The 26,638-nt window shown below is 38.6% G+C and overlaps 10 non-coding genes across 10 annotated transcripts; all 10 read right to left on the reverse strand.

The window, feature by feature from the left end:
- Positions 1–5,770: 5,770 nt before the first annotated feature.
- Positions 5,771–5,889, reverse strand: LOC140156088 (5S ribosomal RNA). Its single transcript, XR_011859455.1, has one exon. It is a non-coding gene; the product is annotated as a 5S ribosomal RNA (ribosomal RNA).
- A 2,078-nt stretch (positions 5,890–7,967) lies between these two features.
- LOC140156099 (5S ribosomal RNA) lies at positions 7,968–8,086 on the reverse strand. Its single transcript, XR_011859466.1, has one exon. It is a non-coding gene; the product is annotated as a 5S ribosomal RNA (ribosomal RNA).
- A 2,086-nt stretch (positions 8,087–10,172) lies between these two features.
- Positions 10,173–10,291, reverse strand: LOC140156109 (5S ribosomal RNA). The gene has a single exon (XR_011859476.1). It is a non-coding gene; the product is annotated as a 5S ribosomal RNA (ribosomal RNA).
- A 2,560-nt stretch (positions 10,292–12,851) lies between these two features.
- Positions 12,852–12,970, reverse strand: LOC140156120 (5S ribosomal RNA). The gene has a single exon (XR_011859485.1). It is a non-coding gene; the product is annotated as a 5S ribosomal RNA (ribosomal RNA).
- A 2,085-nt stretch (positions 12,971–15,055) lies between these two features.
- On the reverse strand, positions 15,056–15,174 carry LOC140156121 (5S ribosomal RNA). The gene has a single exon (XR_011859486.1). It is a non-coding gene; the product is annotated as a 5S ribosomal RNA (ribosomal RNA).
- A 2,080-nt stretch (positions 15,175–17,254) lies between these two features.
- Positions 17,255–17,373, reverse strand: LOC140156089 (5S ribosomal RNA). Its single transcript, XR_011859456.1, has one exon. It is a non-coding gene; the product is annotated as a 5S ribosomal RNA (ribosomal RNA).
- A 2,076-nt stretch (positions 17,374–19,449) lies between these two features.
- On the reverse strand, positions 19,450–19,568 carry LOC140156090 (5S ribosomal RNA). The gene has a single exon (XR_011859457.1). It is a non-coding gene; the product is annotated as a 5S ribosomal RNA (ribosomal RNA).
- A 2,517-nt stretch (positions 19,569–22,085) lies between these two features.
- Positions 22,086–22,204, reverse strand: LOC140156091 (5S ribosomal RNA). The gene has a single exon (XR_011859458.1). It is a non-coding gene; the product is annotated as a 5S ribosomal RNA (ribosomal RNA).
- Positions 22,205–24,286: 2,082 nt separating this feature from the next.
- Positions 24,287–24,405, reverse strand: LOC140156092 (5S ribosomal RNA). Its single transcript, XR_011859459.1, has one exon. It is a non-coding gene; the product is annotated as a 5S ribosomal RNA (ribosomal RNA).
- A 2,103-nt stretch (positions 24,406–26,508) lies between these two features.
- On the reverse strand, positions 26,509–26,627 carry LOC140156093 (5S ribosomal RNA). The gene has a single exon (XR_011859460.1). It is a non-coding gene; the product is annotated as a 5S ribosomal RNA (ribosomal RNA).
- Between the last annotated feature and the right edge of the window lie 11 nt (positions 26,628–26,638).

Raw genomic sequence — 26,638 nt, forward strand, 5'->3', positions numbered from 1 at the left:
CCGTCATTTTTCCATCATTAGGCCGTAATATAGTATGCTTTGACTTTAAATGTCTATTGAGACCCAATTAAAGGTTCACTGATTATTTTCAAAACGGTTATAATTAAGTTTTGATCTTATAATTACATTTTGCATCAAAATAATTCCAAAGATGTTTCATTTTTTCTGCACCGAGATAATCAAAAGTGACCACTTCTATGATATTGTGGCCAAAATAGATCAATTTCAATAGCCCGGTCTTAAATTGTCAATTCGACGGGAACTTGTGTTTTGAAGCAAATTTCTCGTGCGTTTAAGAATGAAATCGCGTATTTGTAGACGGAAATAGAAAACAGATCTTTTTTCTTTGCAAAGACATCAGTTTCAGACAAAATCTCAACTTTTGGCACTTAAAATCAGGTATTAATCATGTCCATAGCCTATAAAAATGAGTCTTCGAAGGGCGCACACCACTAAATAATCGTCCCATTGAAATACACGGGAAAATACAAGAAAGTAAGTTTGTTTTTCTACCCCATGTAACAACATTTTTAATATTTTGATCGAATCAACGTCTTAAATAAAGATTAAACTTTTATTTAAATTTGATTTTTGGGACAAGTTGAGACAAGCTTAAGAGATACGAACTCCTGAACAGCGCCATCCCGAATTTCAGCCGACACTCTCGCCTCCTTACCAGTTCCGGCCATGATATTGTTCCGAGGGCCTATTGCCCATGTACATTCGAGTCGGAACATTTTCTGAACAGATTTGTAATGTTGAGCTCCTATTCTATCGTTTTTATCAAAACAATCAAGAGTCACTCAAATTTGGTTCCCTTGGGACGCCGATATATTTCGCATAGGCGCTATTTTTTACCGGAACTATGAAGGGTTACACCAAATGCGGAAGGATTTAGTGTAGTGCACTCTTACGGGTACGCGACGACGCAGCCGAAAAATCGATTTTCATTATCTAAAAAACCAATAGGCCTATATTATTGAAAAATTACACTCTGAAGTTTTGCAAAAGTTCATTCTATAAATCATATACTTTGAAAACTTGCTTGTTGTTGATGAGTTTAAGTACCGGTAGGCCCTATGTTTTACAAAAGTGTTGTTGTAGGCCTAATCGACCATCGTTTAATACAGCACACTTCAAGAACCACAGGGCCTACAAAAATATCTGTTTAATTCTTCTACACACTCGCTATGAAATGATCAATGCAATTTTTGCCAAAGCTCACTACCATTCTCAAGATGCTGTGAACTACCAAATCGCAACAGTTTAAAATAGTTGCTAACCTTAAGACCGTGCTTAGGCCTACACATGTTACAAGCTTTTACACGAGTTTCCGGGGGCAAGCATGTAGGCCCCCCCCCCCCTATATGGGGCAGGGACCCAAATCCATCAAACAAACTGACTCCCTCGAAAAAAAGTACAATCGGCTAGGGGACGCAGGGGCAACCTTAAGAGTAAAAAACTTGAGCAAAAAGACAAATGGATACCGTAGCCTATAGGCCTATAATTGGAAAAAAGAACTGATGAGGTAATAGGCCTCAAGGGACCGTTCACAAACACTTGTAACGGGGGCGGGCGGCTGATGGCCCTGAAAATTTGTATCCGTCTGAAGGGCCTTTTATTTATATATCACCTTAATTCGTCTCGTAGGGCCTACACTTAGCCTAGCTCTTTGGGGTTGACGTTCATTTTTCATGGCCAGGGGTGGGGGCCCTGAAAATAAGGTTCGATACTTTTATTGTAGGCCCCCTACTTTAGGTCCGAAAGGGGGCCCTGAAAAAATATGTGAAATTTCCTTTTTGCATCAGGTGCTCTGTTTGTGAACGGATACACCCAATTTTTCATTTCAAGGACAAGTTTGCTCCAAAACACCCCTAATTTGGACAATCACGAACAATTTTGTCCTCGAATTCCGCGGACATCTCTTGAAAAGTAGGCCTACCCCTAATTGGAACCATCATGCCGTTCATGCGTACACATCGTCAGTGGAGAGTGAATTCACCGGGTATATATAGTGCCATCAGAGTGTATTGCCATATTGAGAAACACAACAATGGCTCAAGAGGGGAAATGGCAAACTCAGTTAAGGTCCGTTCATACTACGCCGCAATTGCGTTGCGATGTGGTGCGATGCCGCATCGCACTGTACTGAAAAATACTGCATTGCGATATCGCAATAAAGTTAAATACATTTTAACTTGGAATTGCGACGAGTTGCGTTGAGTTGCGGCAAAAAGTAATCGATATATCGGCATCGCAAAGCAACGCATCGCAAATGCGGTGGTAGTATGAACGAACCTTAAGGCTATTATTACTTTTTCAAAGAAAATGTGCGCTCTGCGAGAATTTCTAATTTGGTCTTGATAGAAATTAATTTTGGCCACAATTCAAGTTATAATTTCATGTTAAATGCACGCGAAGAATTTCAATTTTAAATGTTTTCAAAAATGTTATTGTAAACTATTTTTGCAAACATTTTTGCCAAATATTTTGTTAATACTTAAATAACATTATGTTAAAATATTTGAACCCAACAAACACAGAAATGTTCTTAAAATGTTTTTTTCAAAACCTTTTAATAACATTTAAATGTCGGGTTAAGGTCATGAAAACGTTTTTAAAACGTTATTGAAAACATTTTGGGAAAACATTTTTCGCAAAATATTTTTTCAACCCCAAAATAACATTCTGTTTAGAATGTTTTGTATCAAGTAATGAATTTTGTTTGAATGTTATTAAAACGTTTTTATACCCTTTATATAACCCGACATTTAAACGTTTTTGTAAAACATTTTTGTTTGCTGAGCACTAGATTATCAAAAATGTTTTTAAGGTTATGAAAACGTTTTATACTCTTAATATACCCTTTATATAACCCGACATTTAAACGTTTTCTGACAACCTTTTATAACCTTTTGCGAATGATGTCGAAAACGTTTTGTGTTTGCTGGGATGTCATATGGGGGAAAATGGGAGATCACACAAAAACAGCCAGATTTCCTAAAATAACGACAAAATCTGTTAAAACAGGCTGCTGAATTCTGCAAAATTGTGATAAATGAGGAGAAATAATGCTAAATATGTGTGATTTACCATTTTCCCCCATGTGACATTGGGCCTGATAATTTGTTGATTTGTTTTTATTGATAAAATTGCAAATTACCACAGAAATTCAGTTGTGAATATGCTAGGTGTATTGAATTGAGCAATTCACATCGATATTTTTATTTTGAAAAACAATACGAACAGTCCCTGGCGTATTTTATGCTCCGTGAGATCATTTATTTAATATACAAAAACTTGTTGGTTGCCCATCCATCCAGCAGCTGACCATGCACGATCGACTCAACATGCTCAATGTTGGTCAGTGGCGTAGCCAGCACTTTTTCAGAGGGTGGGCGAAAGGGGGAGGCCAGTTTCAAAGTGGGAAAACTTGAACGAAAATGGGCTAAAATGTAAAAAAAGCCTAAAAATTGTAAATATCAGGGCAGCTACCGGTATCATCCCACGCGGGGGTGGGGCAAGAAGAGGGGGCAAGTCTTCTCACAGAAGGCTACGCCACTGATGTTGGTGCTATGTGGTGGCCCCCTGGTTGCAATTAATTTCGAGTTGTTATGTCGGTGTGCTCCAGAAACTTAAATAGTGAGAAAAAATCATATCATTGAACAAAGCTGCTTATCTCACAGGAGATAGAGGAAACAAACTTCAACACGAGTAAAAATAAAAATGAAGGATTAGAATGCAAAATTCTACAGCACCCGGTATTCCAAGGCGTGCTCCCAGACAAGTGCTTAGGTCATTAATACTAATGAACAATGTAATTATGTAAATTATGTAAATATGTAAGTATGTAAATAAAAGATGTAAATATGTAATTATGTAAATAAAAAGATGTAAATACGTTTACTTTTGTGTTGAATTGTCTTCTTTTTTGTGTTTTCAAAACTTTATATAGGTAACCATCGTCCAACATAATGGAAAACATGAATTGCTATCCCTTTCTGTAAAGCTGTTGCTATAAATAAAATAAATAGTGGAAGACGTGCATTGCTATTTACCGACGTTGCTTAATCTTGCGCGAAACCTTAAATGCAACCGAGCTATCTTCAGTAGATAGCAAACATCGGCTAGTGTAGTGTAAAGAAATGAGGATCAAGGATGTCACGGGCCTCAAATAAAAATATGAGGATCAAGGATGTATAGTGGGCCTACCCCCGGTATGAAATCGCAGATGATAACATTGACTAAGAAATGAGGATCAAGGCTGTGACTTTGCTCAAATCAAGTTTTGACGATCAAGGATGTGGTCGCGGTATAGTATAGAATTACTACAAATAGAATTGCAGATGCTACCATTGACTAGTGTAGTATAAAGAAATGAGGATCAAGGATGTGACTTTGTGACTTGGCTCAAATCAAGTTTTGAAGATCAAGGGTGTGACTGTGCTCTCCATAGTATAGAATTGCGGATGCTAACATTGACCAGTGTATTATAAAGAAATGAGGATCAAGGCTGTGACTTGGCTCATATAAAGTTTTGAAGATCAAGGATGTGACTTGCTCAAATGAAGTTTTGAAGATCAAGGATGTGACTGCGCTATAGTATAGAATTGCAGATGCTAACATTGACTAGTGTAGTGTAAAGAAATGAGGATCAAGGATGGACATCCAGGATACACAAAAACAATCACTCACGCACAAAATTTTAATTTAGGTAGGGAAATCTCTAAACAATACAAAATTTTAAAAAGTATAAATAATGCAACTCGTAACACCAATACCCTTTTAACATAGGCCTACCCATGTTGACACACAAACAAACAAAGAAACAAACACAACACGTTATATTTTTTATTTTGCAGAAGCACGGATAACACAAATTAAGGTCAACATGCGATGTTTTGTTTTGTTCATTTTGCAGCCTGAATTGCATTGATTTCGTGTTGTCCAATACACGCATGTGAGCTCGCAACGTCAAGCGCGTCGACGCTAGGGCGCGGTATGCGCGTGAAACAATGATTTAAGTTTACGCGTACGCATTACACATGTGACAATGATACGCATTTCGCTTAACGACAATCAAAACAATCGCGTACAGCTGCTTCAGCTTGTCAACACGTGTTTTGAAACTTCTGCAATTTGTTCTGTTCAGTTGCTTGCAAAACTGAGTTCTGATGATACCGAGGTTTGGCTGTCACCGAATTACGTCTTTAATTTGCCAAAAAGAAAATGTGTCTATCATTCTATTTTGTGATAAGGTGGAATATCTACTTGCAAATGCCCGAGATCCGTGCTGCTGTCGGTCTTCCTACCCCGCCGTAGACCTACTCCATAAAAGCAGTAAGTATCAGTATGATGATTTGGTTGTATTGATTATGATTGCAAATTATCATAAAGTTTCAGCTGCGAATATGTTACTTTGATTGAATTTCGCGATTCACAGCTGTATTTTTGGCATTTTTACGATAGCTAGGCAACAGTACAGCGCTTAGGCCTATTTGTTTTACCTCATATCATAATATGAATTACAAAAAAAGTTGTTGGTCTCCCATTCAGCAGCTGACCACGATCGACTCAATGTTAGTGCTATGTGGTGGCGTTTGGATAGCTATTTTTGAATTGTTGTACACTAGATGTACGCTCCAGAAATTGAGAAAAAATATCATATTTTGAACAAAGTCGCTTTGTAGAGAGAAAAATTACATCACAGGCGACAGAGGAAACAAACATAAACACGAGCAAAAATAAAAAAGAAGAATTTGAATGCAAAAGTCTACAGCACCCGGTATTCCCAAGCGGTCTCCCATCCAAGTACTAACCGGGCCCGACGTTGCTTAACTTCGGAGTTCGGACGAGAACCGGTGTATTCAACGTGGTATGGCCGTAGACATATGAAACACCGATTTTAGCTTACTTATAATAGTTTAGCGTTGACTGTGTCAGAATGCTTGCTCACTTTTCTTTCAAACCTTCTATAATTGTAGCCAAATTATTGTGCAACACTTTATGCTCTTGGTGAATCTTATACAACTAACTTTATTCAAATTGTGCTCATGAGATTCTAGTCTTTTCATTTTTTAGGAACTACACCAAATCACGGGTTGCACGTCCGGTTCGCGTAAGTTTACCAAATTCAGTGTCACAGTCACAAGGTAAACTGGTCGTCTTTTCAAATCTTGCGCGAAACCTTAAATGCAACCGATTTACTTGGTTCGAGCTATCTTCAGTAGATAGCAAACATCGGCTAGTGTAGTGTAAAGAAATGAGAATCAAGGATGTCACGGGCCTCAAATAAAAATATGAGGATCAAGGATGTATAGTGGGCCAACCCCCGGTATGAAATCGCAGATGATAACATTGACTAAGAAATGAGGATCAAGGCTGTGACTTTGCTCAAATCAAGTTTTGAAGATCAAGGATGTGGTCGCGGTATAGTATAGAATTACAGGTGCTAAGTATATAAAGAAATGAAGATCAAGGATGTGACTTGGCTCAAATCAAGTTTTGAAGATCAATGATGAAACTGCCCTATAGTATAGAATTGCAGATGCTACCATTGACTAGTGTAGTATAAAGAAACGAGGATCAAGGATGTGACTTTGTGACTTGGCTCAAATCAAGTTTTGAAGATCAAGGATGTGACTGTGCTATATAATAGTATAGAATTGCGGGTGCTAACATTGACTAGTGTAGTATAAAGAAATGAGGATCAAGGCTGTGACTTGGCTCAAATAAAGTTTTGAAGATCAAGGATGTGACTTGCTCAAATGAAGTTTTGAAGATCAAGGATGTGACTGCGCTATAGTATAGAATTGCAGATGCTAACATTGACTAGTGTAGTGTAAAGAAATGAGGATCAAGGATGGACATCCAGGATACACAAAAACAATCACTCACGCACAAAATTTTAATTTAGGTAGGGAAATCTCTAAACAATACAAAATTTTAAAAAGTATAAAAATGCAACTCGTAACACCAATACCCTTTTAACATAGGCCTACCCATGTTGACACACAAACAAAGAAACAAACACAACACGTTATATTTTTTATTTTGCAGAAGCACGGATAACACAAATTAAGGTCAACATGCGATGTTTTGTTTTGTTCATTTTGCAGCCTGAATTGCATTGATTTCGTGTTGTCCAATACACGCATGTGAGCTCGCAACGTCAAGCGCGTCGACGCTAGGGCGCGGTATGCGCGTGAAACAATGATTTAAGTTTACGCGTACGCATTACACATGTGACAATGATACGCATTTCGCTTAACGACAATCAAAACAATCGCGTACAGCTGCTTCAGCTTGTCAACACGTGTTTTGAAACTTCTGCAATTTGTTCTGTTCAGTTGCTTGCAAAACTGAGTTCTGATGATACCGAGGTTTGGCTGTCACCGAATTACGTCTTTAATTTGCCAAAAAGAAAATGTGTCTATCATTCTATTTTGTGATAAGGTGGAATATCTACTTGCAAATGCCCGAGACCGTGCTGCTGTCGGTCTTCCTACCGCGCCGTAGACCTACTCCATAAAAGCAGTAAGTATCAGTATGATGATTTGGTTGTATTGATTATGATTGCAAATTATCATAAAGTTTCAGCTGCGAATATGTTACTTTGATTGAATTTCGCGATTCACAGCTGTATTTTTTTTTTTTTTTTTCGATAGCTAGGCAACAGTACAGCGCTTAGGCCTATTTGTTTTACCTCATATCATAATATGAATTACACAAAAAGTTGTTGGTCTCCCATTCAGCAGCTGACCACGATCGACTCAATGTTAGTGCTATGTGGTGGCGTTTGGATAGCTATTTTTGAATTGTTGTACACTAGATGTACGCTCCAGAAATTGAGAAAAAATATCATATTTTGAACAAAGTCGCTTTGTAGAGAGAAAAATTACATCACAGGCGACAGAGGAAACAAACATAAACACGAGCAAAATAAAAAAGAAGAATTTGAATGCAAAAGTCTACAGCACCCGGTATTCCCAAGCGGTCTCCCATCCAAGTACTAACCGGGCCCGACGTTGCTTAACTTCGGAGTTCGGACGAGAACCGGTGTATTCAACGTGGTATGGCCGTAGACATATGAAACACCGATTTTAGCTTACTTATAATAGTTTAGCGTTGACTGTGTCAGAATGCTTGCTCACTTTTCTTTCAAACCTTCTATAATTGTAGCCAAATTATTGTGCAACACTTTATGCTCTTGGTGAATCTTATACAACTAACTTTATTCAAATTGTGCTCATGAGATTCTAGTCTTTTCATTTTTAGGAACTACACCAAATCACGGGTTGCACGTCCGGTTCGCGTAAGTTTACCAAATTCAGTGTCACAGTCACAAGGTAAACTGGTCGTCTTTTCAAATCTTGCGCGAAACCTTAAATGCAACCGATTTACTTGGTTCGAGCTATCTTCAGTAGATAGCAAACATCGGCTAGTGTAGTGTAAAGAAATGAGGATCAAGGATGTCACGGGCCTCAAATAAAAATATGAGGATCAAGGATGTATAGTGGGCCAACCCCCGGTATGAAATCGCAGATGATAACATTGACTAAGAAATGAGGATCAAGGCTGTGACTTTGCTCAAATCAAGTTTTGAAGATCAAGGATGTGGTCGCGGTATAGTATAGAATTACAGGTGCTAAGTATATAAAGAAATGAAGATCAAGGATGTGACTTGGCTCAAATCAAGTTTTGAAGATCAATGATGAAACTGCCCTATAGTATAGAATTGCAGATGCTACCATTGACTAGTGTAGTATAAAGAAACGAGGATCAAGGATGTGACTTTGTGACTTGGCTCAAATCAAGTTTTGAAGATCAAGGATGTGACTGTGCTATATAATAGTATAGAATTGCGGGTGCTAACATTGACTAGTGTAGTATAAAGAAATGAGGATCAAGGCTGTGACTTGGCTCAAATAAAGTTTTGAAGATCAAGGATGTGACTTGCTCAAATGAAGTTTTGAAGATCAAGGATGTGACTGCGCTATAGTATAGAATTGCAGATGCTAACATTGACTAGTGTAGTGTAAAGAAATGAGGATCAAGGATGGACATCCAGGATACACAAAAACAATCACTCACGCACAAAATTTTAATTTTTAGGTAGGGAAATCTCTAAACAATACAAAATTTTAAAAAGTATAAAAAATGCAACTCGTAACACCAATACCCTTTTAACATAGGCCTACCCATGTTGACACACAAACAAACAAAGAAACAAACACAACACGTTATATTTTTTATTTTGCAGAAGCACGGATAACACAAATTAAGGTCAACATGCGATGTTTTGTTTTGTTCATTTTGCAGCCTGAATTGCATTGATTTCGTGTTGTCCAATACACGCATGTGAGCTCGCAACGTCAAGCGCGTCGACGCTAGGGCGCGGTATGCGCGTGAAACAATGATTTAAGTTTACGCGTACGCATTACACATGTGACAATGATACGCATTTCGCTTAACGATAATCAAAACAATCGCGTACAGCTGCTTCAGCTTGTCAACACGTGTTTTGAAACTTCTGCAATTTGTTCTGTTCAGTTGCTTGCAAAACTGAGTTCTGATGATACCGAGGTTTGGCTGTCACCGAATTACGTCTTTAATTTGCCAAAAAGAAAATGTGTCTATCATTCTATTTTGTGATAAGGTGGAATATCTACTTGCAAATGCCCGAGATCCGTGCTGCTGTCGGTCTTCCTACCGCGCCGTAGACCTACTCCATAAAAGCAGTAAGTATCAGTATGATGATTTGGTTGTATTGATTATGATTGCAAATTATCATAAAGTTTCAGCTGCGAATATGTTACTTTGATTGAATTTCGCGATTCACAGCTGTATTTTTTGGCATTTTTTACGATAGCTAGGCAACAGTACAGCGCTTAGGCCTATTTGTTTTACCTCATATCATAATATGAATTACACAAAAAGTTGTTGGTCTCCCATTCAGCAGCTGACCACGATCGACTCAATGTTAGTGCTATGTGGTGGCGTTTGGATAGCTATTTTTGAATTGTTGTACACTAGATGTACGCTCCAGAAATTGAGAAAAAATATCATATTTTGAACAAAGTCGCTTTGTAGAGAGAAAAATTACATCACAGGCGACAGAGGAAACAAACATAAACACGAGCAAAAATACAAAAGAAGAATTTGAATGCAAAAGTCTACAGCACCCGGTATTCCCAAGCGGTCTCCCATCCAAGTACTAACCGGGCCCGACGTTGCTTAACTTCGGAGTTCGGACGAGAACCGGTGTATTCAACGTGGTATGGCCGTAGACATATGAAACACCGATTTTAGCTTACTTATAATAGTTTAGCGTTGACTGTGTCAGAATGCTTGCTCACTTTTCTTTCAAACCTTCTATAATTGTAGCCAAATTATTGTGCAACACTTTACAACTAACTTTATTCAAATTGTGCTGATGAGATTCTAGTCTTTTCATTTTTAGGAACTACACCAAATCACGACGGGTTGCACGTCCGGTTCGCGTAAGTTTACCAAATTCAGTGTCACAGTCACAAGGTAAACTGGTCGTCTTTTCAAATCTTGCGCGAAACCTTAAATGCAACCGATTTACTTGGTTCGAGCTATCTTCAGTAGATAGCAAACATCGGCTAGTATAGTGTAAAGAAATGAGGATCAAGGATGTCACGGGCCTCAAATAAAAATATGAGGATCAAGGATGTATAGTGGGCCAACCCCCGGTATGAAATCACAGATGATAACATTGACTAAGGGGGCTGGCATTTTCTTCGGAAGGGGGGGGGTCACAAATATGTCGGTGACCGGAGTCAATTTTTATGACCCCCCTATCGCGGGCAAAATTTTTTTACGCCCCCCCCTATCGCGGGTCGAAAAATTTTATGACCCCCCCCCCCTTCCAACTACACAGACTCAAGAAAAATGATTCATTGCCGGAACTAAGGCGCGGAGCGCGTCAAAACTTAAAAGTGAAGAAAGTGTGTGTAGCGCGATAAAATTTTTATTGTAAGTGTAAAGAAGGCGCGTGGAGAGTGTAAAAATTTTGCATAGATTGTACGCACATTTCGACTTCGAAGTTACATAATGCGCGCGCAGCGCGCGAAAATTTTAAGTCACCAGCCCTTAATAATTCTATAACCTATTTTGGGTGCTAAAAAATTATAACCCCCTATTTTTGGTCTGAAAATTCTATGACCCCCCCAGTATTTTTGTGACCCCCCCACTTCCGAAGAAAATGCCAGCCCCCTAAGAAATGAGGATCAAGGCTGTGACTTTGCTCAAATCAAGTTTTGAAGATCAAGGATGTGGTCGCGGTATAGTATAGAATTACAGGTGCTAAGTATATAAAGAAATGAAGATCAAGGATGTGACTTGGCTCAAATCAAGTTTTGAAGATCAATGATGAAACTGCCCTATAGTATAGAATTGCAGATGCTACCATTGACTAGTGTAGTATAAAGAAACGAGGATCAAGGATGTGACTTTGTGACTTGGCTCAAATCAAGTTTTGAAGATCAAGGATGTGACTGTGCTATATAATAGTATAGAATTGCAGGTGCTAACATTGACTAGTGTAGTATAAAGAAATGAGGATCAAGGCTGTGACTTGGCTCAAATAAAGTTTTGAAGATCAAGGATGTGACTTGCTCAAATGAAGTTTTGAAGATCAAGGATGTGACTGCGCTATAGTATAGAATTGCAGATGCTAACATTGACTAGTGTAGTGTAAAGAAATGAGGATCAAGGATGGACATCCAGGATACACAAAAACAATCACTCACGCACAAAATTTTAATTTAGGTAGGGAAATCTCTAAACAATACAAAATTTTAAAAAGTATAAAAATGCAACTCGTAACACCAATACCCTTTTAACATAGGCCTACCCATGTTGACACACAAACAAACAAAGAAACAAACACAACACGTTATATTTTTTATTTTGCAGAAGCACGGATAACACAAATTAAGGTCAACATGCGATGTTTTGTTTTGTTCATTTTGCAGCCTGAATTGCATTGATTTCGTGTTGTCCAATACACGCATGTGAGCTCGCAACGTCAAGCGCGTCGACGCTAGGGCGCGGTATGCGCGTGAAACAATGATTTAAGTTTACGCGTACGCATTACACATGTGACAATGATACGCATTTCGCTTAACGACAATCAAAACAATCGCGTACAGCTGCTTCAGCTTGTCAACACGTGTTTTGAAACTTCTGCAATTTGTTCTGTTCAGTTGCTTGCAAAACTGAGTTCTGATGATACCGAGGTTTGGCTGTCACCGAATTACGTCTTTAATTTGCCAAAAAGAAAATGTGTCTATCATTCTATTTTGTGATAAGGTGGAATATCTACTTGCAAATGCCCGAGATCCGTGCTGCTGTCGGTCTTCCTACCGCGCCGTAGACCTACTCCATAAAAGCAGTAAGTATCAGTATGATGATTTGGTTGTATTGATTATGATTGCAAATTATCATAAAGTTTCAGCTGCGAATATGTTACTTTGATTGAATTTCGCGATTCACAGCTGTATTTTTTGGCATTTTTACGATAGCTAGGCAACAGTACAGCGCTTAGGCCTATTTGTTTTACCTCATATCATAATATGAATTACACAAAAGTTGTTGGTCTCCCATTCAGCAGCTGACCACGATCGACTCAATGTTAGTGCTATGTGGTGGCGTTTGGATAGCTATTTTTAATTTGTTGTACACTAGATGTACGCTCCAGAAATAGAGAAAAAATATCATATTTTGAACAAAGTCGCTTTGTAGAGAGAAAAATTACATCACAGGCGACAGAGGAAACAAACATAAACACGAGCAAAAATAAAAAAGAAGAATTTGAATGCAAAAGTCTACAGCACCCGGTATTCCCAAGCGGTCTCCCATCCAAGTACTAACCGGGCCCGACGTTGCTTAACTTCGGAGTTCGGACGAGAACCGGTGTATTCAACGTGGTATGGCCGTAGACATATGAAACACCGATTTTAGCTTACTTATAATAGTTTAGCGTTGACTGTGTCAGAATGCTTGCTCACTTTTCTTTCAAACCTTCTATAATTGTAGCCAAATTATTGTGCAACACTTTATGCTCTTGGTGAATCTTATACAACTAACTTTATTCAAATTGTGCTCATGAGATTCTAGTCTTTTCATTTTTAGGAACTACACCAAATCACGGGTTGCACGTCCGGTTCGCGTAAGTTTACCAAATTCAGTGTCACAGTCACAAGGTAAACTGGTCGTCTTTTTCAAATCTTGCGCGAAACCTTAAATGCAACCGATTTACTTTGGTTCGAGCTATCTTCAGTAGATAGCAAACATCGGCTAGTGTAGTGTAAAGAAATGAGGATCAAGGATGTCACGGGCCTCAAATAAAAATATGAGGATCAAGGATGTATAGTGGGCCAACCCCCGGTATGAAATCGCAGATGATAACATTGACTAAGAAATGAGGATCAAGGCTGTGACTTTGCTCAAATCAAGTTTTGAAGATCAAGGATGTGGTCGCGGTATAGTATAGAATTACAGGTGCTAAGTATATAAAGAAATGAAGATCAAGGATGTGACTTGGCTCAAATCAAGTTTTGAAGATCAATGATGAAACTGCCCTATAGTATAGAATTGCAGATGCTACCATTGACTAGTGTAGTATAAAGAAACGAGGATCAAGGATGTGACTTTGTGACTTGGCTCAAATCAAGTTTTGAAGATCAAGGATGTGACTGTGCTATATAATAGTATAGAATTGCGGGTGCTAACATTGACTAGTGTAGTATAAAGAAATGAGGATCAAGGCTGTGACTTGGCTCAAATAAAGTTTTGAAGATCAAGGATGTGACTTGCTCAAATGAAGTTTTGAAGATCAAGGATGTGACTGCGCTATAGTATAGAATTGCAGATGCTAACATTGACTAGTGTAGTGTAAAGAAATGAGGATCAAGGATGGACATCCAGGATACACAAAAACAATCACTCACGCACAAAATTTTAATTTAGGTAGGGAAATCTCTAAACAATACAAAATTTTAAAAAGTATAAAAAATGCAACTCGTAACACCAATACCCTTTTAACATAGGCCTACCCATGTTGACACACAAACAAACAAAGAAACAAACACAACACGTTATATTTTTTATTTTGCAGAAGCACGGATAACACAAATTAAGGTCAACATGCGATGTTTTGTTTTGTTCATTTTGCAGCCTGAATTGCATTGATTTCGTGTTGTCCAATACACGCATGTGAGCTCGCAACGTCAAGCGCGTCGACGCTAGGGCGCGGTATGCGCGTGAAACAATGATTTAAGTTTACGCGTACGCATTACACATGTGACAATGATACGCATTTCGCTTAACGACATGAAAACAATCGCGTACAGCTGCTTCAGCTTGTCAACACGTGTTTTGAAACTTCTGCAATTTGTTCTGTTCAGTTGCTTGCAAAACTGAGTTCTGATGATACCGAGGTTTGGCTGTCACCGAATTACGTCTTTAATTTGCCAAAAAGAAAATGTGTCTATCATTCTATTTTGTGATAAGGTGGAATATCTACTTGCAAATGCCCGAGATCCGTGCTGCTGTCGGTCTTCCTACCGCGCCGTAGACCTACTCCATAAAAGCAGTAAGTATCAGTATGATGATTTGGTTGTATTGATTATGATTGCAAATTATCATAAAGTTTCAGCTGCGAATATGTTACTTTGATTGAATTTCGCGATTCACAGCTGTATTTTTTGGCATTTTTTACGATATCTAGGCAACAGTACAGCGCTTAGGCCTATTTGTTTTACCTCATATCATAATATGAATTACACAAAAAGTTGTTGGTCTCCCATTCAGCAGCTGACCACGATCGACTCAATGTTAGTGCTATGTGGTGGCGTTTGGATAGCTATTTTTGGATTGTTGTACACTAGATGTACGCGCCAGGAGTTGTGAATAAATATCATATTTTGAACAAAGTCGCTTTGTAGAGAGAAAAATTACATCACAGGCGACAGAGGAAACAAACATAAACACGAGCAAAAATAAAAAAGAAGAATTTGAATGCAAAAGTCTACAGCACCCGGTATTCCCAAGCGGTCTCCCATCCAAGTACTAACCGGGCCCGACGTTGCTTAACTTCGGAGTTCGGACGAGAACCGGTGTATTCAACGTGGTATGGCCGTAGACATATGAAACACCGATTTTAGCTTACTTATAATAGTTTAGCGTTGACTGTGTCAGAATGCTTGCTCACTTTTCTTTCAAACCTTCTATAATTGTAGCCAAATTATTGTGCAACACTTTATGCTCTTGGTGAATCTTATACAACTAACTTTATTCAAATTGTGCTCATGAGATTCTAGTCTTTTCATTTTTAGGAACTACACCAAATCACGGGTTGCACGTCCGGTTCGCGTAAGTTTACCAAATTCAGTGTCACAGTCACAAGGTAAACTGGTCGTCCTTTTCAAATCTTGCGCGAAACCTTAAATGCAACCGATTTACTTGGTTCGAGCTATCTTCAGTAGATAGCAAACATCGGCTAGTGTAGTGTAAAGAAATGAGGATCAAGGATGTCACGGGCCTCAAATAAAAATATGAGGATCAAGGATGTATAGTGGGCCAACCCCCGGTATGAAATCGCAGATGATAACATTGACTAAGAAATGAGGATCAAGGCTGTGACTTTGCTCAAATCAAGTTTTGAAGATCAAGGATGTGGTCGCGGTATAGTATAGAATTACAGGTGCTAAGTATATAAAGAAATGAAGATCAAGGATGTGACTTGGCTCAAATCAAGTTTTGAAGATCAATGATGAAACTGCCCTATAGTATAGAATTGCAGATGCTACCATTGACTAGTGTAGTATAAAGAAACGAGGATCAAGGATGTGACTTTGTGACTTGGCTCAAATCAAGTTTTGAAGATCAAGGATGTGACTGTGCTATATAATAGTATAGAATTGCGGGTGCTAACATTGACTAGTGTAGTATAAAGAAATGAGGATCAAGGCTGTGACTTGGCTCAAATAAAGTTTTGAAGATCAAGGATGTGACTTGCTCAAATGAAGTTTTGAAGATCAAGGATGTGACTGCGCTATAGTATAGAATTGCAGATGCTAACATTGACTAGTGTAGTGTAAAGAAATGAGGATCAAGGATGGACATCCAGGATACACAAAAACAATCACTCACGCACAAAATTTTAATTTAGGTAGGGAAATCTCTAAACAATACAAAATTTTAAAAAGTATAAAAATGCAACTCGTAACACCAATACCCTTTTAACATAGGCCTACCCATGTTGACACACAAACAAACAAAGAAACAAACACAACACGTTATATTTTTTATTTTGCAGAAGCACGGATAACACAAATTAAGGTCAACATGCGATGTTTTGTTTTGTTCATTTTGCAGCCTGAATTGCATTGATTTCGTGTTGTCCAATACACGCATGTGAGCTCGCAACGTCAAGCGCGTCGACGCTAGGGCGCGGTATGCGCGTGAAACAATGATTTAAGTTTACGCGTACGCATTACACATGTGACAATGATACGCATTTCGCTTAACGACAATCAAAACAATCGCGTACAGCTGCTTCAGCTTGTCAACACGTGTTTTGAAACTTCTGCAATTTGTTCTGTTCAGTTGCTTGCAAAACTGAGTTCTGATGATACCGAGGTTTGGCTGTCACCGAATTACGTCTTTAATTTGCCAAAAAGAAAATGTGTCTATCATTCTATTTTGTGATAAGGTGGAATATCTACTTGCAAACGCCCGAGATCCGTGCTGCTGTCGGTCTTCCTACCGCGCCGTAGACCTACTCCATAAAAGCAGTAAGTATCAGTATGATGATTTGGTTGTATTGATTATGATTGCAAATTATCATAAAGTTTCAGCTGCGAATATGTTACTTTGATTGAATTTCGCGATTCACAGCTGTATTTTTGGCATTTTTACGATAGCTAGGCAACAGTACAGCGCTTAGGCCTATTTGTTTTACCTCATATAATAATATGAATTACATAGAAAGTTGTTGGTCTCCCATTCAGCAGCTGACCACGATCGACTCAATGTTAGTGCTATGTGGTGGCGTTTGGATAGCTATTTTTGAATTGTTGTACACTAGATGTACGCTCCAGAAATTGAGAAAAATATCATATTTTGAACAAAGTCGCTTTGTAGAGAGAAAAATTACATCACAGGCGACAGAGGAAACAAACATAAACACGAGCAAAAATAAAAAGAAGAATTTGAATGCAAAAGTCTACAGCACCCGGTATTCCCAAGCGGTCTCCCATCCAAGTACTAACCGGGCCCGACGTTGCTTAACTTCGGAGTTCGGACGAGAACCGGTGTATTCAACGTGGTATGGCCGTAGACATATGAAACACCGATTTTAGCTTACTTATAATAGTTTAGCGTTGACTGTGTCAGAATGCTTGCTCACTTTTCTTTCAAACCTTCTATAATTGTAGCCAAATTATTGTGCAACACTTTATGCTCTTGGTGAATCTTATACAACTAACTTTATTCAAATTGTGCTGATGAGATTCTAGTCTTTTCATTTTTAGGAACTACACCAAATCACGGGTTGCACGTCCGGTTCGCGTAAGTTTACCAAATTCAGTGTCACAGTCACAAGGTAAACTGGTCGTCTTTTCAAATCTTGCGCGAAACCTTAAATGCAACCGATTTACTTGGTTCGAGCTATCTTCAGTAGATAGCAAACATCGGCTAGTGTAGTGTAAAGAAATGAGGATCAAGGATGTCACGGGCCTCAAAAAAAATATGAGGATCAAGGATGTATAGTGGGCCAACCCCCGGTATGAAATCGCAGATGATAACATTGACTAAGAAATGAGGATCAAGGCTGTGACTTTGCTCAAATCAAGTTTTGAAGATCAAGGATGTGGTCGCGGTATAGTATAGAATTACAGGTGCTAAGTATATAAAGAAATGAAGATCAAGGATGTGACTTGGCTCAAATCAAGTTTTGAAGATCAATGATGAAACTGCCCTATAGTATAGAATTGCAGATGCTACCATTGACTAGTGTAGTATAAAGAAACGAGGATCAAGGATGTGACTTTGTGACTTGGCTCAAATCAAGTTTTGAAGATCAAGGATGTGACTGTGCTATATAATAGTATAGAATTGCGGGTGCTAACATTGACTAGTGTAGTATAAAGAAATGAGGATCAAGGCTGTGACTTGGCTCAAATAAAGTTTTGAAGATCAAGGATGTGACTTGCTCAAATGAAGTTTTGAAGATCAAGGATGTGACTGCGCTATAGTATAGAATTGCAGATGCTAACATTGACTAGTGTAGTGTAAAGAAATGAGGATCAAGGATGGACATCCAGGATACACAAAAACAATCACTCACGCACAAAATTTTAATTTAGGTAGGGAAATCTCTAAACAATACAAAATTTTAAAAAGTATAAAAATGCAACTCGTAACACCAATACCCTTTTAACATAGGCCTACCCATGTTGACACACAAACAAACAAAGAAACAAACACAACACGTTATATTTTTTATTTTGCAGAAGCACGGATAACACAAATTAAGGTCAACATGCGATGTTTTGTTTTGTTCATTTTGCAGCCTGAATTGCATTGATTTCGTGTTGTCCAATACACGCATGTGAGCTCGCAACGTCAAGCGCGTCGACGCTGGGGCGCGGTATGCGCGTGAAACAATGATTTAAGTTTACGCGTACGCATTACACATGTGACAATGATACGCATTTCGCTTAACGATAATCAAAACAATCGCGTACAGCTGCTTCAGCTTGTCAACACGTGTTTTGAAACTTCTGCAATTTGTTCTGTTCAGTTGCTTGCAAAACTGAGTTCTGATGATACCGAGGTTTGGCTGTCACCGAATTACGTCTTTAATTTGCCAAAAAGAAAATGTGTCTATCATTCTATTTTGTGATAAGGTGGAATATCTACTTGCAAATGCCGAGATCCGTGCTGCTGTCGGTCTTCCTACCGCGCCGTAGACCTACTCCATAAAAGCAGTAAGTATCAGTATGATGATTTGGTTGTATTGATTATGATTGCAAATTATCATAAAGTTTCAGCTGCGAATATGTTACTTTGATTGAATTTCGCGATTCACAGCTGTATTTTTGGCATTTTTACGATAGCTAGGCAACAGTACAGCGCTTAGGCCTATTTGTTTTACCTCATATCATAATATGAATTACACAAAAGTTGTTGGTCTCCCATTCAGCAGCTGACCACGATCGACTCAATGTTAGTGCTATGTGGTGGCGTTTGGATAGCTATAATTGAATTGTTGTACACTAGATGTACGCTCCAGAAATTGAGAAAAATATCATATTTTGAACAAAGTCGCTTTGTAGAGAGAAAAATTACATCACAGGCGACAGAGGAAACAAACATAAACACGAGCAAAAATAAAAAGAAGAATTTGAATGCAAAAGTCTACAGCACCCGGTATTCCCAAGCGGTCTCCCATCCAAGTACTAACCGGGCCCGACGTTGCTTAACTTCGGAGTTCGGACGAGAACCGGTGTATTCAACGTGGTATGGCCGTAGACATATGAAACACCGATTTTAGCTTACTTATAATAGTTTAGCGTTGACTGTGTCAGAATGCTTGCTCACTTTTCTTTCAAACCTTCTATAATTGTAGCCAAATTATTGTGCAACACTTTATGCTCTTGGTGAATCTTATACAACTAACTTTATTCAAATTGTGCTGATGAGATTCTAGTCTTTTCATTTTTAGGAACTACACCAAATCACGACGGGTTGCACGTCCGGTTCGCGTAAGTTTACCAAATTCAGTGTCACAGTCACAAGGTAAACTGGTCGTCTTTTCAAATCTTGCGCGAAACCTTAAATGCAACCGATTTACTTGGTTCGAGCTATCTTCAAGATCAAACATCGGCTAGTGTAGTGTAAAGAAATGAGGATCAAGGATGTCACGGGCCTCAAATAAAAATATGAGGATCAAGGATGTATAGTGGGCCAACCCCCGGTATGAAATCACAGATGATAACATTGACTAAGGGGGCTGGCATTTTCTTCGGAAGGGGGGTCACAAATATGTCGGTGAAATCGCGGGCAAATTTTTACGACCCCCTATCGCGGGTCGAAAAATTTTATGACCCCCCCCCCTTCCAACTACACAGACTCAAGAAAAATGATTCATTGCCGGAACTAAGGCGCGGGCGCAATCAAAACTTAAAAGTGAAGAAAGTGTGTGAGCGCGATAAAATTTTTATTGTAATCGTGGAAGTGTAAAAATTTTGCATAGATCAAGGTACGCACATTTCGACTTCGAAGTTACATAATGCGCCGCAGCGCGCGAAAATTTTAAGTCACCAGCCCTTAATAATAGATATAACCCCCTATTTTGGGTGCTAAAAAATTATAACCCCCTATGAAAATATGACCCCCAGTATTTTGTGGCCCCCACTTCCGAAGAAAATGCCAGCCCCCTAAGAAATGAGGATCAAGGCTGTGACTTTGCTCAAATCAAGTTTTGAAGATCAAGGATGTGGTCGCGGTATAGTATAGAATTACAGGTGCTAAGTATATAAAGAAATGAAGATCAAGGATGTGACTTGGCTCAAATCAAGTTTTGAAGATCAATGATGAAACTGCCCTATAGTATAGAATTGCAGATGCTACCATTGACTAGTGTAGTATAAAGAAACGAGGATCAAGGATGTGACTTTGTGACTTGGCTCAAATCAAGTTTTGAAGATCAAGGATGTGACTGTGCTATATAATAGTATAGAATTGCGGGTGCTAACATTGACTAGTGTAGTATAAAGAAATGAGGATCAAGGCTGTGACTTGGCTCAAATAAAGTTTTGAAGATCAAGGATGTGACTTGCTCAAATGAAGTTTTGAAGATCAAGGATGTGACTGCGCTATAGTATAGAATTGCAGATGCTAACATTGACTAGTGTAGTGTAAAGAAATGAGGATCAAGGATGGACATCCAGGATACACAAAAACAATCACTCACGCACAAAATTTTAATTTAGGTAGGGAAATCTCTAAACAATACAAAATTTTAAAAAGTATAAAAAATGCAACTCGTAACACCAATACCCTTTTAACATAGGCCTACCCATGTTGACACACAAACAAACAAAGAAACAAACACAACACGTTATATTTTTTATTTTGCAGAAGCACGGATAACACAAATTAAGGTCAACATGCGATGTTTTGTTTTGTTCATTTTGCAGCCTGAATTGCATTGATTTCGTGTTGTCCAATACACGCATGTGAGCTCGCAACGTCAAGCGCGTCGACGCTAGGGCGCGGTATGCGCGTGAAACAATGATTTAAGTTTACGCGTACGCATTACACATGTGACAATGATACGCATTTCGCTTAACGACAATCAAAACAATCGCGTACAGCTGCTTCAGCTTGTCAACACGTGTTTTGAAACTTCTGCAATTTGTTCTGTTCAGTTGCTTGCAAAACTGAGTTCTGATGATACCGAGGTTTGGCTGTCACCGAATTACGTCTTTAATTTGCCAAAAGAAAATGTGTCTATCATTCTATTTTGTGATAAGGTGGAATATCTACTTGCAAATGCCCGAGATCCGTGCTGCTGTCGGTCTTCCTACCGCGCCGTAGACCTACTCCATAAAAGCAGTAAGTATCAGTATGATGATTTGGTTGTATTGATTATGATTGCAAATTATCATAAAGTTTCAGCTGCGAATATGTTACTTTGATTGAATTTCGCGATTCACAGCTGTATTTTTTGGCATTTTTTCTATAGCTAGGCAACAGTACAGCGCTTAGGCCTATTTGTTTTACCTCATATCATAATATGAATTACACAAAAAGTTGTTGGTCTCCCATTCAGCAGCTGACCACGATCGACTCAATGTTAGTGCTATGTGGTGGCGTTTGGATAGCTATTTTTGAATTGTTGTACACTAGATGTACGCTCCAGAAATTGAGAGAAAATATCATATTTTGAACAAAGTCGCTTTGTAGAGAGAAAAATTACATCACAGGCGACAGAGGAAACAAACATAAACACGAGCAAAAATAAAAAAGAAGAATTTGAATGCAAAAGTCTACAGCACCCGGTATTCCCAAGCGGTCTCCCATCCAAGTACTAACCGGGCCCGACGTTGCTTAACTTCGGAGTTCGGACGAGAACCGGTGTATTCAACGTGGTATGGCCGTAGACATATGAAACACCGATTTTAGCTTACTTATAATAGTTTAGCGTTGACTGTGTCAGAATGCTTGCTCACTTTTCTTTCAAACCTTCTATAATTGTAGCCAAATTATTGTGCAACACTTTATGCTCTTGGTGAATCTTATACAACTAACTTTATTCAAATTGTGCTGATGAGATTCTAGTCTTTTCATTTTTAGGAACTACACCAAATCACGGGTTGCACGTCCGGTTCGCGTAAGTTTACCAAATTCAGTGTCACAGTCACAAGGTAAACTGGTCGTCTTTTCAAATCTTGCGCGAAACCTTAAATGCAACCGATTTACTTGGTTCGAGCTATCTTCAGTAGATAGCAAACATCGGCTAGTGTAGTGTAAAGAAATGAGGATCAAGGATGTCACGGGCCTCAAATAAAAATATGAGGATCAAGGATGTATAGTGGGCCAACCCCCGGTATGAAATCGCAGATGATAACATTGACTAAGAAATGAGGATCAAGGCTGTGACTTTGCTCAAATCAAGTTTTGAAGATCAAGGATGTGGTCGCGGTATAGTATAGAATTACAGGTGCTAAGTATATAAAGAAATGAAGATCAAGGATGTGACTTGGCTCAAATCAAGTTTTGAAGATCAATGATGAAACTGCCCTATAGTATAGAATTGCAGATGCTACCATTGACTAGTGTAGTATAAAGAAACGAGGATCAAGGATGTGACTTTGTGACTTGGCTCAAATCAAGTTTTGAAGATCAAGGATGTGACTGTGCTATATAATAGTATAGAATTGCGGGTGCTAACATTGACTAGTGTAGTATAAAGAAATGAGGATCAAGGCTGTGACTTGGCTCAAATAAAGTTTTGAAGATCAAGGATGTGACTTGCTCAAATGAAGTTTTGAAGATCAAGGATGTGACTGCGCTATAGTATAGAATTGCAGATGCTAACATTGACTAGTGTAGTGTAAAGAAATGAGGATCAAGGATGGACATCCAGGATACACAAAAACAATCACTCACGCACAAAATTTTAATTTAGGTAGGGAAATCTCTAAACAATACAAAATTTTAAAAAGTATAAAAAAGCAACTCGTAACACCAATACCCTTTTAACATAGGCCTACCCATGTTGACACACAAACAAACAAAGAAACAAACACAACACGTTATATTTTTTATTTTGCAGAAGCACGGATAACACAAATTAAGGTCAACATGCGATGTTTTGTTTTGTTCATTTTGCAGCCTGAATTGCATTGATTTCGTGTTGTCCAATACACGCATGTGAGCTCGCAACGTCAAGCGCGTCGACGCTAGGGCGCGGTATGCGCGTGAAACAATGATTTAAGTTTACGCGTACGCATTACACATGTGACAATGATACGCATTTCGCTTAACGACAATCAAAACAATCGCGTACAGCTGCTTCAGCTTGTCAACACGTGTTTTGAAACTTCTGCAATTTGTTCTGTTCAGTTGCTTGCAAAACTGAGTTCTGATGATACCGAGGTTTGGCTGTCACCGAATTACGTCTTTAATTTGCCAAAAAGAAAATGTGTCTATCATTCTATTTTGTGATAAGGTGGAATATCTACTTGCAAATGCCCGAGATCCGTGCTGCTGTCGGTCTTCCTACCGCGCCGTAGACCTACTCCATAAAAGCAGTAAGTATCAGTATGATGATTTGGTTGTATTGATTATGATTGCAAATTATCATAAAGTTTCAGCTGCGAATATGTTACTTTGATTGAATTTCGCGATTCACAGCTGTATTTTTTGGCATTTTTTACGCTAGCTAGGCAACAGTACAGCGCTTAGGCCTATTTGTTTTACCTCATATCATAATATGAATTACACAAAAAGTTGTTGGTCTCCCATTCAGCAGCTGACCACGATCGACTCAATGTTAGTGCTATGTGGTGGCGTTTGGATAGCTATTTTTGAATTGTTGTACACTAGATGTACGCTCCAGAAATTGAGAAAAATATCATATTTTGAACAAAGTCGCTTTGTAGAGAGAAAAATTACATCACAGGCGACAGAGGAAACAAACATAAACACGAGCAAAAATAAAAAAGAAGAATTTGAATGCAAAAGTCTACAGCACCCGGTATTCCCAAGCGGTCTCCCATCCAAGTACTAACCGGGCCCGACGTTGCTTAACTTCGGAGTTCGGACGAGAACCGGTGTATTCAACGTGGTATGGCCGTAGACATATGAAACACCGATTTTAGCTTACTTATAATAGTTTAGCGTTGACTGTGTCAGAATGCTTGCTCACTTTTCTTTCAAACCTTCTATAATTGTAGCCAAATTATTGTGCAACACTTTATGCTCTTGGTGAATCTTATACAACTAACTTTATTCAAATTGTGCTGATGAGATTCTAGTCTTTTCATTTTTAGGAACTACACCAAATCACGGGTTGCATTTAAGGTTTCGCGCAAGATTTGAAAAGACGACAAGTTTACCAAATTCAGTGTCACAGTCACAAGGTAAACTGGTCGTCTTTTTCAAATCTTGCGCGAAACCTTAAATGCAACCGATTTACTTGGTTCGAGCTATCTTCAGTAGATAGCAAACATCGGCTAGTGTAGTGTAAAGAAATGAGGATCAAGGATGTCACGGGCCTCAAATAAAAAAATATGAGGATCAAGGATGTATAGTGGGCCAACCCCGGTATGAAATCGCAGATGATAACATTGACTAAGAAATGAGGATCAAGGCTGTGACTTTGCTCAAATCAAGTTTTGAAGATCAAGGATGTGGTCGCGGTATAGTATAGAATTACAGGTGCTAAGTATATAAAGAAATGAAGATCAAGGATGTGACTTGGCTCAAATCAAGTTTTGAAGATCAATGATGAAACTGCCCTATAGTATAGAATTGCAGATGCTACCATTGACTAGTGTAGTATAAAGAAACGAGGATCAAGGATGTGACTTTGTGACTTGGCTCAAATCAAGTTTTGAAGATCAAGGATGTGACTGTGCTATATAATAGTATAGAATTGCGGGTGCTAACATTGACTAGTGTAGTATAAAGAAATGAGGATCAAGGCTGTGACTTGGCTCAAATAAAGTTTTGAAGATCAAGGATGTGACTTGCTCAAATGAAGTTTTGAAGATCAAGGATGTGACTGCGCTATAGTATAGAATTGCAGATGCTAACATTGACTAGTGTAGTGTAAAGAAATGAGGATCAAGGATGGACATCCAGGATACACAAAAACAATCACTCACGCACAAAATTTTAATTTAGGTAGGGAAATCTCTAAACAATACAAAATTTTAAAAAGTATAAAAAATGCAACTCGTAACACCAATACCCTTTTAACATAGGCCTACCCATGTTGACACACAAACAAACAAAGAAACAAACACAACACGTTATATTTTTTATTTTGCAGAAGCACGGATAACACAAATTAAGGTCAACATGCGATGTTTTGTTTTGTTCATTTTGCAGCCTGAATTGCATTGATTTCGTGTTGTCCAATACACGCATGTGAGCTCGCAACGTCAAGCGCGTCGACGCTAGGGCGCGGTATGCGCGTGAAACAATGATTTAAGTTTACGCGTACGCATTACACATGTGACAATGATACGCATTTCGCTTAACGACAATCAAAACAATCGCGTACAGCTGCTTCAGCTTGTCAACACGTGTTTTGAAACTTCTGCAATTTGTTCTGTTCAGTTGCTTGCAAAACTGAGTTCTGATGATACCGAGGTTTGGCTGTCACCGAATTTTTTCTTTTTTTTTTTTTTAAGAAAATGTGTCTATCATTCTATTTTGTGATAAGGTGGAATATCTACTTGCAAATGCCCGAGATCCGTGCTGCTGTCGGTCTTCCTACCGCGCCGTAGACCTACTCCATAAAAGCAGTAAGTATCAGTATGATGATTTGGTTGTATTGATTATGATTGCAAATTATCATAAAGTTTCAGCTGCGAATATGTTACTTTGATTGAATTTCGCGATTCACAGCTGTATTTTTTGGCATTTTTACGATAGCTAGGCAACAGTACAGCGCTTAGGCCTATTTGTTTTACCTCATATCATAATATGAATTACACAAAAAGTTGTTGGTCTCCCATTCAGCAGCTGACCACGATCGACTCAATGTTAGTGCTATGTGGTGGCGTTTGGATAGCTATTTTTGAATTGTTGTACACTAGATGTACGCTCCAGAAATTGAGAAAAATATCATATTTTGAACAAAGTCGCTTTGTAGAGAGAAAAATTACATCACAGGCGACAGAGGAAACAAACATAAACACGAGCAAAAATAAAAAAGAAGAATTTGAATGCAAAAGTCTACAGCACCCGGTATTCCCAAGCGGTCTCCCATCCAAGTACTAACCGGGCCCGACGTTGCTTAACTTCGGAGTTCGGACGAGAACCGGTGTATTCAACGTGGTATGGCCGTAGACATATGAAACAC

The sequence above is a fragment of the Amphiura filiformis genome, chromosome 6 (genome assembly GCF_039555335.1).
Source record: "Amphiura filiformis chromosome 6, Afil_fr2py, whole genome shotgun sequence".
NCBI lineage: Eukaryota > Metazoa > Echinodermata > Ophiuroidea > Amphilepidida > Amphiuridae > Amphiura > Amphiura filiformis.